This window comes from Esox lucius, chromosome 18 (genome assembly GCF_011004845.1).
Source record: "Esox lucius isolate fEsoLuc1 chromosome 18, fEsoLuc1.pri, whole genome shotgun sequence".
Taxonomy (NCBI): Eukaryota; Metazoa; Chordata; class Actinopteri; order Esociformes; family Esocidae; genus Esox; species Esox lucius.
This window is the reverse complement of record NC_047586.1, coordinates 11,111,908-11,124,499: the sequence shown is the minus strand read 5'-3', so window position 1 is coordinate 11,124,499 and position 12,592 is coordinate 11,111,908. Positions and strand designations below refer to the sequence as shown.

Genomic DNA, 12,592 nt, shown 5'->3' with positions numbered 1-12,592 from the left:
TGTTTGTCTTAAATTATAATGTTGTTAGTGTCAATCTTAAATGGTGAATCTCGAATAGTTAAGTGTAGGTCTAAAAGTGTCCATGTGATGGCAGTAAAGTGTAAAAAATGACCTTATCACAACCATTTCAGTTTTCGTTGGTCCCACTGTAAAGCTGTTATTACTAAACTGTTTGCTGTTTTTGGATGAACAGGGATCAAATGAACTTGACAACCAATAGCTTAGTTAAGGTGTAATAAGATCTTTTGTATTTTAGAGACCCAGAGTCTCTATGTGTTCTCTATGGCATGTCCATTTATTAACATCCTCTCATATCTTTTTAGTATATGGTCTGCTTTCACTATATATATTAAATACATTAGACAAATAGTCTTTAAATCCTAAACAGATACATTCTTATTTGTTAAAGTGATTTTTTTGCATTAAGCAAATATGCCAAATTGTCTAAATCAGGAATTATTATCCAAAGGTAGGGAAACTGGACTTCAAAGTAGTCTGTTAAATTCCAGAATAGTGTGGAGATAATCCTGGGATTTGATGTCTTAACCTCTTGTGACACCTTTCGTAGAGCCTTTTTCCTGAAGTCCCAGTCTGCTTTTAGTTAAGGGCATTATGGAGAGCTGTTCTGTCTCCTTTCCCGCTCTGTAAGTTGCCATATACTGGTTTTCCGGGTCTCTGCTGGAAGTTAAGCTCTGGACTGTTCTCTGAGGTTACAAAAAAGGTAAATCCTCACAATGAAAGAAACGAGAAGCTGATATTATTATTTTTTATTCCAAACCCTTGTGGCAGTAGTGCGTTTTAAAGAAACTTTGGTTTATGCTTGTGTGCTGTATTTTGTTTCTACACTGTATTTATATGTTCATTTTCTTACCCAGCAATTTGTATATTATCATGGTTTTAACAGGTTTGTCTGTTCTGGGTGGAATCCCTTTCATTTGAAAGTGCATCATAGTGACTTTGAAGTAATACCAGCTCCTTTTTCTCTTGTTCACTGTGAGAGGTTGTCGATCAGTTTATGGGTTTTGACTAACGCAAGGTCCAAGAATTCCACAACTGTGTGTGTCTTAACCCCGGAGCGAGCAGCAGGTCACTGTGGCTGTATTTGGAGAGCAGTAGCAGACATTGTAGGCATTTCTCTCATTGGTGGTAAATATCTTGGGGAATCTCACTGCATATTCTGGCACGGAAACTCTGAATCACTGCCGCTCATCACCGAAGAAACGGTAAGAGGCAACACTTCCAACAACAAGAGGACAAACATACTGTAAGGCCTTTGAAAGCCACAGCTATCGACTAAGTGTGTGCCAGTTTGGCTCAATTGTGCCTTTATAAAAATAGTTTTTGGATGAAAATAACCGATAGTTGAATTGTATGATATTTGGAATCCACAAACAGCTTGGCAGCTATATGATTTTGGCAAAAGGCCTAATCTCAACATTAATTTACTGTATATGACTGATGGATAACCCCTTTTCTGTAACTGTCCAGACAATCTTTAAGGAAGCCTAATACCTCTGTCTTTCTCTGTCGGTGAAGTAGACCCATGGTTGGTCTGCCTAAATTCTGCCTATAGTCACATGAAAAGAAAGTCCATTGAATTCACCACAGACACCTCATAGAAAATACAGTATAAAAGACAGGAGTGACGTTGCTTTTGTTATCCTCACATTGCCTCTGTATTGACTTGTAATATAATGACTCCTTATGCTTTTTTTGCCAAATGCAATAGACTAATGACCCAAGCTATAACAATCCGCTGTGAAGTAGGGCCTGGTGGTAGTTTCTATGTGTGGAAATACAAAGCCAATGATAACAGATGGACATACAGAGTGCAGGTTTGTGGTTTCCTGTACACTCTTTTCTCTTGTAGACACGATCTAGGCTAGGCTTTTTTCTGTGCTGAATTATAATTGAAACGTGCCTTTCCACCTTTCTGTTACTCAGTACAAATGTCAATTAACATTGTATGAATTATTAGAACTACGTTATTGAATTAAAATACTGAGAGTAAGGTCGTTTGTTGATTTTTTAATTGTGATCTCAAGATATTTCACAGCACGGGCACTAACTAAACATTACTATTTACAAATGACCAGTACCAAAAGTAACACTCAAGGTGAAAATAAGTGGACACCCTATGATGCCAGTGGTTTTTTGAAGCATACCTCGTGCCATCTTTGTCTAAATATTGACTTTACTCATTCTCTTGTAATTGAAAACATTTGATGTAAATTATTTTGTTTTATATTGAAGTCTGAGTAAAGTGAAAAGGCTGAGATTCATCTAACAGCTAATATACCCACAGGAGAAAGACCAAATCAGAGAGTGCTTGAGTGCCTAGAATTTTTTTATAGCGGAGGGGTTCATCACTTCTCTCAGTCCCACTTCCACTTCCTCTTTCTATAGTTTTTTTCCTTTTCAAAGGCAGGGGCAAAATGAACTACAGTGGATATAAAAAGTCTACTCACCCCTGTTAAAATACCAGGTTTTAGTGATGTAAAAGAATGAGACAAATATAAATCACTTTTAATGTGACCTATAATGTGAACAATTCTATTGAAAAACTAACTGAAATCTTTGTGGGGGGAAATGGAAAAATAAAAACCTTACAATAACCTGGTTGCATAAGCATGCACACCCTCTTATAACTGGGGATGAGGCTGTGTTCAGAATTAACCAATCACATTCAAACTCATGTTAAATAGATGTCATTACACACCTGCCATAATTTAAAGTGACTCTAATTAATCACAAAGTTCAGGTGTTCTAGTAGGATTTTCCTGACATTTTCTTAAAGTCAGGAAAAGCCCTAGTCCGCAGAGCAAAAGCCCTGGTCCACAGAGAGCTTCCAAAGCATCAGAGGGATCTTATTGTTGAAAGATATCAGGAGAAGGGTACAAAATAATTTCCAAAGCACTAGATATACCATGGAACACAGTAAAGACCAAGAACTACCAAGAACTGGACGTCCCTTTAATGAGAAGACGAGAAGAAAACTGGTCAGGGAGGCTTCCAAGAGGCCTTCAGCAACATTAAAGGAACTGCAGGAATTTCTGGCAAGTACTGGCTGTGTGCTACATGTGACAACAGTCTCCTGTATTCTTCATATGAATGGGCTATGGTGGCAAGACGGAAGCCTTTTCCTACAAAGAAAAACATCCAAGCCCGGCAGAAGTTTGCAAAATCAAACATCAAGTCCCCCAAAAGCACGTGGGAAAATGTGTTATGGTCTGATGAAACCAACTTTGAACATTTTGGCCATAATTCCAAAAGGTATGTTTGGCGCAAAAACAACAGTGCACATCACCCGAAGATCACCATACCCACAGTGAACCATGGTGGTGGCAGCATCATGTTTTGGGGCAGTTTTTTTCCAACTGGAACTGGGGCCTTAGTCAGGGTGGAGGGAATTATGAACAGTTCCAAATACCAAGCAAATTTGGCACAAAACCTTCAGGCATCTGTTAGAAAGCTGAAGATGAAGAGGAAGTTCACCTTTCAGCACGACAACGTCCCAAAGCACACATCCAAATCCACAAAAGCATGGCTTCACCAGAAGAAGATTAATGTTTTGGAATGGTCCAGCCAAGACCCAGACCTGAATTCAGTTGAACATCTGTGGGGTGATCTGAAGAGGGCTGTGCACAGGAGATGTCCTATCCAATCTGACAGATTTGGAGCACTTTTGCAAAGAAGAGTGGGCAAATATTTTTACGTCAAGATGTGCCATGCTAATAGAATCCTACCCAAAAAGTGCTGTAATGAAATCAAAAGGTGCTTCAACAAAGTATTAGTTTAAGGGTGTGCACACTTATGCAACCAGGTTATTGTGAGTTTTTTATTTTTCCCCCTCAAATATTTCAGTTTGTTTTTCAATTGAATTGTTTACGTTATAGGTCACATTAAAGTTGGAGAAGGTTATGACATTATTTATCTTTGTCTCATTCTTTTACATCACAAGGTTCTTGTGATGTAAAAGAATGAGACAAAGATAAATAATGTCATGGCATTTTAATAGGGGTGTGTAGACTTTTTATATCCACTGTTTATGTATGTTTTCGTTGTAGTGGTTTATAGTATATGCTTACACATAAAGGAAATTAAATGTAAATTATAAAGACCTGAAACACGGCTCCTGAGTAGTGGAGCGATGTATGGCATTGTCTTGTCATTGTCCAGGTCAGGTTCCTGCCGGGTAATTGGTGCCGGAAGATTGCTCTCCAGCAAGCACAAATCAGGCTGACTTCCTGGTTTATGCGAGCAGTGTAAATTACATGTGAACACTGTTGTTCTACAAACCTTACATGTACAGTGTAGCCAATCACTTTCAAACCAATACATTTTGCTACCAACTTTAACAGATCTTTTTGCAGATTTTATTTATATCTGAATAGTATCTGAAAGGTTCACTGTGGTAATATGTTAAAAAAAAAAATTGCTAAAAGTCCATCTTTGGGCAGTCTTCATTTATGAATATAAATACTAGAAAGCAAAGAAATCTGTCTATATAGCCACAATGATTAAGTGGCACTGCACACCTCATCAATTCATGAGTCCAACCTCTAAAACCCATATTACTGATCAGATTTTTTTCTTTATTTCCATGTTAGTCAGAGACCGGGTGGGTTTCATTTCTGACGACCAAAGGCAAATTAACTATAATAATACATCAGTTATATATCAATGTGAGTTTGTTTCTCTAAATCTCCAACTGTATTTTTGGTTAATTTATTTCTGGCTGAACACATTTTTCATCTATCATTGATCAGAAATGTTTTTCATGCAATTATCTCCTGTAATTCAACCCTGATGAATGTTTTGACTTGGTCCACTATAAGTCACTCCAAAAGCGTGTTCAGAATGTAAGGAATGGGCCTGATTTCAAGATATCCCTTCATGAATTGACAGTGGTTTCACTTTGTCTTCCATCTCTGTTTTCCATCTTGTTTTTCATTTATAATGCCTGCCTTGTGCTTTTAGCCTAATTATAATGCCTGTCATCATTGTAAATATATATATTTTTCTAAAAAAATGTCTAAATTTCAGAACACACCTGGTAAAAAAATTATTTTACTGGATTATATTGTACAATACATTTAATTAGTAGCCTAAAGCTAGATTTATTGTAAGCAACATTAGTTGCATTTTAGGATTGGTAAAGATTTGGAGGTGTGCCAAACCCGTTTGTCTTGCGTTGATTTTGCGTTGGCAATTGATCTTATTACATTCCTGTGTGTGCATGTGAGTGTTGGCCAGCATGATGTTTAATCCGTGTATTATCACTAACCTGGAATCATGGGAAGTATATGCTCGTATAATAACACTAGACTCATGCTGATGACAAAATCAGTCTGTTCACCTACTCATCTGTTGCATGTTATACAAACATCCCTGGGCTTCAGCTAGCTAATCTATGATTTCTACATGCTGCTCCTTCATCCAGCGAGGCTGTGTGGGACTTAAAATGGAACTGATTCTTCACAGACCCCCAAAAAAACTCTAGACTAGGCGAAACAGTACTTCCGATATGGTCAAAGTTGAACTGTATGGAAATGGACAGGATGAAAGACTGTGGGGTTTTACTATTATATCGTACAACAACTTAATGTCATATATTCAAAAACCATTAGGTCAACAGAAGAGTTAATCAAGTAGAAGTCTATCCAATGTTGGGTGCATGGTGGTCCATCTGACAAAAATGTGTTAAAACATTCTTATTGTTTCCTGTAGTGTGCATCACAGCCTTGACTTTTCCTGAAGTGTTTCTTCTCATCCCCGTCTCACTATTCTGTTCCTCCTCCGACTTTCAAGGATGACTTTGAGGTGGCATGATCCAGACCAGAGTTGGGTAAGTTCATGTCTAAATGTGATCTGCAACAGTTACTAGTTACAGTGGGGAGAACAAGTGTTTGATACACTGCTGTTTTCCCACTTACAAAGCATGTAGAAGTCTGTAATTTCTATCTTAGGTACTCTTCAACTGTGAGTGACGGAATCTAAAACAAAAATCCAGAAAATCACATTGCATGATTTTTAAGTAATTAATTTGCATTTTATTGCATGACATAAGTATTTGATACATCAGAAAAGCAGAACTTAATATTTGGTACAGAAACCTTTGTTTACAATTACAGAGATCATACGTTTCCTGTAGTTCTTGACCAGCTTTGCACAGACTGCAGCAGGGATTTTGGCCCACTCCTCCATACAGACCTTCTCCAGATTCTTCAGGTTCTGGGGCTGTCACTGGGCAATACGGACTTTCAGCTCCCTCCAAAGATTTACTATTGGGTTCAGGTCTGGAGACTGGCTAGGCCACTCCAGGACCATTAGATGCTTCTTACGGAGCCACTCCTTAATTGCCCTGGCTGTGTGTTTCGGGTCGTTGTCATGCTGGAAGACCCAGCCACGACCCATCTTCAATGCTCTTACTGAGAGAAGGAGGTTGTTGGCCAAGATCTCGCGATACATGGCCCCATCCATCCTCCCCTCAATATGGTGCTGTTGTCCTGTCCCCTTTGCAGAAAAGCATCCCCAAAGAATGATGTTTCCACCTCCATGCTTCACGGTTGGGATGGTGTTCTTGGGGTTGTACTCATCCTTCTTCTTCCTCCAAACATGGCGAGTGGAGTTTAGACCAAAAAGCCAACTTCAGATGAGCCTGGACATGCGCTGGCTTGAGCAGGGTGACCTTGCGTGCGCTGCAGGTTTTTTATCCATGACGGCGTAGTGTGTTACTAATGGTTTTCTTTGAAACTGTGGTCCCAGCTCTCTTCAGGTCATTGACCAGGTCCTCCCATGTAGTTCTGGGCTGATCCCTCACCTTCCTCATGATCATTGATGCCCCACGAGGTGAGATCTTGCATGAAGCCCCAGACCGAGGGAGATTGACCGTCATCTTGAACTTCTTCCATTTTCTAATAATTGTGCCAACAGTTGTTGCCTTCACACCAAGCTGCTTGCCTATTGTCCTGTAGCCCATCCCAGCCTTGTGCAGGTCTACAATTTTATCCCTGATGTCCTTACACACCTCTCTGGTCTTGACCATTGTTGAGAGGTTGGAGTCTGTTTGATTGAATGTGTGGACAGGTGTCTTTTATACAGGTAACGAGTTCAAACAGGTGCAGTTAATACAGGTAATGAGTGGAGAACAGAAGGGCTTCTTAAAGAAAAACTAACAGGTCTGTGAGAGCTGGAATTCTTACTGGTTGGTAGGTGATCAAATACTTATGTCATACAATAAAATGCAAATTAATTATTTAAAGATCATACAATGTGATTTTCTGGATTTTTGTTTTAGATTCCATCTCTCACAGTTGAAGTGAACCTATGATAATAATTACAGACCTCTACATGCTTTGTAAGTGGGAAAACCTGCTAAATCAGCAGTGTATCAAATACTTGTTCTCCCCACTGTACCTGTCCCAAAATGTTTCAGTGACAATAGTTGCATTATTCTAAGTCAGTAATGTAGTCTGATTATTTTAGATTTTTTTATTACTTTCTTCTTGAGAGGCATGATAAGATGTCTGACAGGATTCATCCAACATATTTGGGGTCATCACTGTAGTGGTCACTGACGTATGCTCAGCCTTGCTCAGGTGTAATGAACTTAAATGGGCATCTTTTTTCAACTCTGATTGTAATTAAGAAAACAGCTACAATTGTGTATTAAAAGGTTTATTTTCAGCTATTTCATAAAAAAAAAAATGTAATCTGACTTGTTAGAATATTTTGCTGGTAAGGTATTGATTTCACCAAACCTCTGATCAATAGTGTTTTCCGTTATTTTGTTTGACCCATATATTGACCGTTTTGACAATAAATAAAGATTGTTATCGTTAATCTTTACAAAAGTTATTTCTTTGACTTTCTGAGAACACCTACTGCATTTTCAATTAAAAAATGTCTCCAATGGGTTTTGTTGGATTGCATTTAAATCTCCTACTGTGTCCTTCAGGCACTACTGGACACGGAAGTGGATATGAACATTGTCTTGTCTTGTGTTTTTGTGACTGCTTGTAATGGCCTATTTGTTAATTTGCCTCGGTGGATCCTGATAAGCTGAGACTTTGTTGTACAAGTCTCTGAGTGTTTGTCTTTTATCAGCAAGAGGTGAGTGGCCTATTCAGACGCTACATCAATTAGACAGTAAACTGATCCATTTATTGAGCGCCACTTGTTAAATAAAAGCTTTTCAGATCAGGATTGTTTTGGTTTTGTGTGTGTGTGTGTTATGTTCCTGCCTTGAATTACATTTAAGGGACAATTTTTCATTGTTTTCCAATAGAAATACAATTAATGAATTGGGAATTATTACAAACCATGTAATAGATGCACTTCATAATTTAAATAAACATTATGTATACCTTCAGACCTGTGTTTTGTATTCAGTGCCTGCCTGTAGCCTATTTGTCCATGCCTGTCCGAGGCATCATTGAAGTCAAATTAATCATTTGCTTCCTTTATGCTCCTCTTCCCTCACACAAGCTTAGAGCATGACTGATCCATTTCAATGTGATGCTTTTGTGAGGACACCCTCCCAGTCTCTATGGCAGCCCAGATGAGGTTCAGTTGCTTTAGGACATGTGATGTCTAGAGAAATGGCCAGGTGTGGACTGGCTTTGTTAAAGGGATGAGGGAGGGGACCTGTCGGTCTACAGTGATAATGTATTCAGGCAGGTCACCCACCAGAGCAAGCACTCAGTGTAACTCTAACAGTAATGCTCAATGAAGGCCTATAACTGAGCTCTAAAATCTGAAATCCAGATAAGACAAATATATTTGCACCAAGGATTCACATCATGTCTTTTATACTGTAGTTGTTCTATAAAGTTGAAATTGCAAAAAAAACTGTTGCACTGTGAATCAAACTCATAACTGTCCATGTGTGCTATTTAAAATGTAAATATGTCTATTTTTTTTAAGGCCAGTGATTCCCATTTGTGTTTAATTTATCTCAATAGTTGCAGGTGTTCTGTTCAGAGACCTTCCTGTAAAAAAGTGTGTTAAAATATTATTGGTGGGATAATTCCATTTTGTGTTTTTTTTTTTTTACCTCACTAACAATAAACTATATGTCTAATAAAATTAATTTAATATAAAAAATGAATCAAAGCCTTCTAATGCATCTGAAGAATTGTTGACCAACTGAACTAATGGTCATTAAACAGAACAGAGGAAAAGGTCTGGTCTCCATTCTCTGTGTCTCCATTCTCTGTGAAAATACAATTTGTTGTTATTTGACCTTGAGAAAACAATACACACTTCTATACAAAATTCACATGGAAGAAGGACCCTGCTCTTCCTTACAGAAAAACAACCCCTTTGAGTTTAATAAATGTTAAAATATATATAAAATACACATATATAAACTACTTTCTACAAAAAAAAACTCGTTTAAACAGCTCCTTCAGATGGGTAAATAAGTTCTATGACACTCTCATGGCCAGACTTGAGGAGAGAGGGGAGGTATGTGCAGCACAAAAACGCTGTACATTCTTACCCTGAAGAATGAATGTCCTTCTACATCTATGGAGAAAATACTGTAATTCACAGAGCATAAAAATGCTATCATTACTGTGAAACGTGAGTTTCATACTGTGTTGAATATGTTTGAACGCTAAATCTGTTCTATCATCTGAAGCCCTCAGGACTAAGATTATATTTGCGTAAAGCATTGTTCCGAGATGCTGAGAAGCAAAGATTTAATATTCCACATCTCAGAATCAGGCACGTAACTAGGGACTCTTAGTGAGGTCCAACTTTTCAGAAAGTTCAAACTAATTTACAGCATACTTCAAAAACGTTACAATGTGATTTGAAGACGGCATCTGTCCTGTGTAATTACTTGATTTATTTCCCCCCTTTTATGGGGGCACAGCACGTAGGTTATGACTACTCCTCATGAATAACCGACGTTATCCAAATTATTCTCATTTATTCATATATTTATTATTATACTGAATTAAAATATACTTAACAACTGCTCGATGTTCTCAATCACGTTAATTCGTTTTAAACGAAAAGCGAGCTTCTTCGTTGGTTACAGTAGCTACGTAACTTTAACGGCAAAAAAGCGAGTCGCTCCGGCCTGGAGTTGCTACCGGTTGCTACGCAACCATAACAAGCGGACGTCCAAAATGACTGTCACTACAGAACTACGGCTACAGTTGATATAAAGGCAAATCATAGCTCTGGGACAATATTTAAAGGAAATATTTTTTTATTTTTACCGCGGTCCGGACTTGAAACAGCCAATGAAGTGCTCATTTTTTCCCATTTATATCGTACACGGATTTTTTTTCAGACTTTCTGAGCTTTATAATGGTTAAGGTTTTCAGTCATCACTTGCCACTGACTACAATACAAAATGGACTTATATTATCTAATTTTGAATAGTTTCTCTGCACTGAACTTTTAGGATGAAAAATAGATTATCCCCATGAACCCATAATCACTAATAGAACGCTAGAATATTTAAATTATATATATATTTGAGAAAATAACCTTTGTTCTTTCTAATCATGTCCTGAAATTATGCATATTGATACCCCAGCTCTGTATGACTGAATTGCAGAATATTATCAAATACATCTCCAGGTGAATTTTTGATGAAACTATAATTTCTATACTCTCAGCATGCTTTGATGAGGGAGTTATTTTTGTCATTTCATCTACCTGTTTCCTGTGTTTGTGTTTTTATTGTGTTAAGAGATGCTACTTTATTGACTTCTCTCTCCACCTTCATTGGCCTGACCTTCCATTATAAGTTGCTTAGAGACTGCTGGAAAAAAAGAAGTAGGTTCTCCCACCAACCTTTTGTATTCCTTTGCAGTATTCCGAATGTCTCTCTTTTGTCCGGCTCCCTGACATATATTCGGAGGTCGGTACTCCTGTGCTGCTTTACATTTCATAATGCGTTATTCTCCTGTCTGTTGGCCTCCACACAAATTCTATGGTTTTCATTGTCTGCCAACTTACCTCTCTCATTCATATAATATGAGACAATGGCCTTGGGAAATGAGTACAGCATTTTCACTGTCCTGGTTGGGGATCCTCCTCTGAGCAGCTGGGATTATTTTACTAAAATCTGCGCCCCCAATAAAAGAAATAAAAATACATCTATGGAAATACATAGTGTTTCCGGTCTGTCTAAAATCACCTGATGGATTTGATTGTTCTGTATTTGCACCTGTCTGTTTTCAGTGTGAATAAGAGGAATATGTAACATACTAATCTTTTTCCTCTTAACGAGCCAATTTATGAGCTGTCTCCTAGGACATGTGTGGATCTTTTCATCACTAGGCAATGCCCTCCCTCCTGGCCCTTGTGTCCCCTCAAGGCGTTAGCATTATATGAGCATTCAATTAAACTCTTTGGAGATGGTAAAAAAATGTAGCACTGCAAAAAAATTGAGGAAATCAGTCCTTTTCTTTCCAGCTGGAAGCTGAAAGAGGCCGAATGATTCTTAATTAGCAGATCCAGTATGTTTAATTAAGGAGATGCTGGGGCAACAATATCAAGACGCTGCCTAATCAAAACTTTAGCCATTCAAAAAGGACCAAAGCTACAATGTGAGCAATGTTTTTCAAATGCTGTACTTTGGCCTGCATAATTATATGTTTTATAGCACCAGGACAAATGACCCGTGTGACTTCTAGCAAATGAATACTTTAGATTGGCCCCTGAGCAACTGGAATATATTCCTCAACAAGTGTCTTCTAGCTTTGCCCCGGCAACTGGAATGTATTTACCCATCTCTGTGTCTGAAGGAACCATTCCATAAATCAATGACAGTGATGGTGTTGCTTGATAATTGACCGAATATTCATGTAATTATTTAATGTAATTATCTGTAATTATACTGTACCAGAATCAAAGTGACCTTTATAATGGGCCACAAGCAAATACATATTTACTTTATCAACAGGGTTTCCATTTAACTTTCAATGACAGTACTTGTCAGGAAAACCAAAATGCTACTACAAAATAGGTAGCCAACAGGAATGATGGCTCAAAATATGTTTGTTATCAAAATAGTTTTTTTTCCACTGAGGAAGACAGGGCCATCATTTATTCCTAAAAGGTCAACAGCACATCCCTAGTTCGTATAACTGTTCTCCCCGACCACAACCCATCCCCCCAAAATACATACACAGCGCCCCCCCCCACACCCCCATCCTCAGTCTGTTTCTTCGTTCTCTTTTTCAGCTGTCCTACTAGGGTTACAGGGCCATTTCTAACTTTGTGCCTGTCCAGGACCGCTGAGATGAGGCCACATGACCGTTGATTCATGTGGGCGCCCATAGAGCTGTCACTTTTAAGGCAGGTGTCGAGAAATTGACAGACAGCCTGTGCAAAGAAAAAGACTCTGACCTCATCCTGAAATATTGTAAGATCATGGCCCTGCTGGTCATAGGACCCAAGATACTGACATAAAAGTGTTTTCAAAATATTTAAATGAAACCTGATCCTGTCTGAGTAGGAATCATATCAAGAGATATTCGTTTTTATTGTGATTGCTTATGTTGCAACATTTCTCTCAGGTTCTTTTGGATGGTTCTTGATCTGTATGGTAGTAGCATCATAG

The 12,592-nt window shown here is 38.2% G+C and overlaps 1 long non-coding RNA gene across 2 annotated transcripts; it reads left to right on the top strand.

Moving 5' to 3' along the window:
- Positions 1-649: 649 nt before the first annotated feature.
- On the top strand, positions 650-8,352 carry LOC109616869. 2 transcript variants are annotated; one of them, XR_002198152.2, is made up of 3 exons: positions 650-721; positions 5,731-5,848; positions 7,961-8,352. It is a non-coding gene; the product is annotated as an uncharacterized LOC109616869 (long non-coding RNA). The 2 variants fall into 2 exon arrangements; XR_002198153.2 differs by lacking the exon at positions 650-721 and adding an exon at positions 1,083-1,223.
- The last annotated feature ends 4,240 nt before the right edge of the window (positions 8,353-12,592 follow it).